Here is a 2,526-nt window from a genome sequence, read left to right as displayed (position 1 = left end):
AGACTTTTAAATTTCTACCCAACATAAGAATCTCTTTTACAATGTCCCCAAAAGACTAACCCTTCTTAAACATCCCAGTAATAGGAAGCTAGCTATCTGCTCTACAAAGCAATCCATTCCATCTGGGGACTGTTCTAATTGTTAGCAGAATTTTCTTCATATTAAAAGTAGATTTCCCTCCCTTCCTTAACTCTTAAAATGGGTCTTAGCCCAGTTTTCTGAAACTAAATAAAATAAGATTCCTCCTTAAATCACTTTAACTATTTGAAAACTGCTATCATCTCCCTTTGGTTCTTACTGTGAAGGAAGACTTGAAGTTCTTACTGTGAAAGCTTGAGAATCTAATTCAAACTCTCCGTTATCTCCCCCTGACCCTACTGAGATTCCAGGACATAACATGACCTATGGAAGGTGACAAACATCTATTTACTTGAAAAAAGTTAATGAGCAGAACTTTCCCTTTTCAGAAATATTCCAGGTAATAAATGAAAAAGGAATGACAGAATTAGAATATAACCATTTTTGCAAGCCCTAATGGATAAAACAAAAAACAAAAAGCAAAACTAGGTAATGTTTACTAATGGCTGCTAACATTTAAAAAAAGAGATAACCAGAAACGAAGTGGCTCCTGATGGAAGGAGAAATTAACACTGCTTATGAAGCATTCTTTCTTTTTTCTTTTTTTTTTTTTTTCTTTTTTTGGCCTCGCAGCTTGTGGGATCTTAGTTCCCTGACCAGGGACTGAACCTGGGCCCTCAGCAGTAAAAGCACCGAGTCCTGACCACTGGACCACCAGGGAATTCCCCTATGAAGCATTCTTTCAAACACAATAAACAATCTGACCAATCCACAATATCCAACTACTAATTCATAGGAAATTCAGAGGTCAAAGGAAAAAAACTGCACAACAAGAATTCAATCCACAAAATCCAAACTCAGGAAAAATCTACAGGACAAATGATCAATAAGTAACATGGATCATAAAAGAAAGACAAATGGAATTGAAAGATATATCAACCAATTACAATGTATGGACTTACTGAGCTCTTGTTTCAAAAAAACTATAAAATAACATTTGTGAGACAACTAGGGAAATTTGTACACTAACTGGATATTTGATGATGTTAAGAAATTACTGTTCATTTTTTAGGTATGTTAATGGTATTGTAGTCATGGGGTTTTGTTTTTGTTTTTTTAAAAACATTTTATTTATTTATTTATTTTTGGCTGTGTTGAGTCTTCATTTCTGTGCATGGGTTTTCTCTAGTTGTGGCGAGCGGGGGCCACTCTTCATTGCGGTGCGCGGGCCTCTCACTGTCGTGGCCTCTCTTGTTGCAGAGCACAAGCTCCAGATGCGCAGGCTCAGTAGTTGTGGCTCACGGGCCTAGTTGCTCCGTGGCATGTGGGATCTTCCCAGACCAGGGCTTGAACCCCTGTCTCCTCCATTGGCAGGCATATTCTCAACCACTGCGCCACCAGGGAAGCCCTAGTCATGGGTTTTTAAGTTCTGTCTTTTAAAGATACATAGCAAAACATTTATAGATGAAATGACATGATATCTGAAATTTGGGGATTTCCCTCCAAATAATCCAGTTGGGAGGATAACAGATAAAACAAGGTTGTCCATAAATTGAAAACTATTGCATCTGGGTGATGGGAGTATATGGCAGTTCATTATACTAATCTCACTGTTTTTGTATCTGCTTCAAATTCTCCATGATAAGCAGCTTAGGGGGAAAAATACTTCCCTTGATTTGTCTACTACCAATCCCCATCCCATAAGTCTTATTTTCTCCAGCAGAATGCTTTTCAATTATTTAAGCCTTTTCTCCTGTAACATGGATTCTAGACTCTTCACCATTGTAGTTACCCTCCTCTAGGAAAATCAAAGTCCTCCTTGAACACAGTCTCCCAAATGTGGTCTGAACACTACTGAGGGACTACTACCTCCCTTAATCAAAATACTATTATTCTATTGAAAATCTAAGTTGCATTAGCTGGCTTGTCATTAATATCATATGTTCGACTCATACTGACCTTATAGTTAACTAGAACCATCAAGTTTTATTCACATGAGATGTAGTATATTCAGCTCCTCCATCTGTACAATTGATTTTCATCTTAACTGCTAAATTCCATCTTTAGTTTTAGCTCATCTTTCTGGCCTATGGAAGTAATAGTGGTTGTATGAATTCCAAACATAATAAATAAATAAAAGTTACTATTTATTGTTTTCTGGGTGATCATTTGGTCTTCATGAGTTAGCAGAAATAATTCACCCCAGGTCACATAGCTAGTAACTGTGGCAGAGTTGATTCAAGCCTTCGATCTTACCAAACCCATGTTTTTATGCTTTCTGCACTGGGGTGCCCTCTACCATACTAGCTACTCTTCTTAATGTCATCTGCATACTTTATAAGGATGTCTTCTGAGAAATCTTTAACCTTTGATAAAAATTGTTTATCAGAATATGACCAAGAACTGAGTGTGGGGTATCATTAGCAGAAACCACCTGGTACTGATTTA

General features: G+C 37.2%; 1 non-coding gene across 1 annotated transcript; it reads right to left on the bottom strand.

Annotated features, from left to right (window-relative positions):
• Nucleotides 1-726: 726 nt before the first annotated feature.
• Nucleotides 727-799, bottom strand: TRNAK-UUU (transfer RNA lysine (anticodon UUU)). Its single transcript has one exon. It is a non-coding gene; the product is annotated as a tRNA-Lys (tRNA).
• Between the last annotated feature and the right edge of the window lie 1,727 nt (nt 800-2,526).

This window comes from Kogia breviceps, chromosome X (genome assembly GCF_026419965.1).
Source record: "Kogia breviceps isolate mKogBre1 chromosome X, mKogBre1 haplotype 1, whole genome shotgun sequence".
In the NCBI taxonomy this organism is placed as follows: domain Eukaryota; kingdom Metazoa; phylum Chordata; class Mammalia; order Artiodactyla; family Physeteridae; genus Kogia; species Kogia breviceps.
Note: the sequence above shows the minus strand (reverse complement) of the source record. Positions and strands in the feature narration are given on the sequence as shown.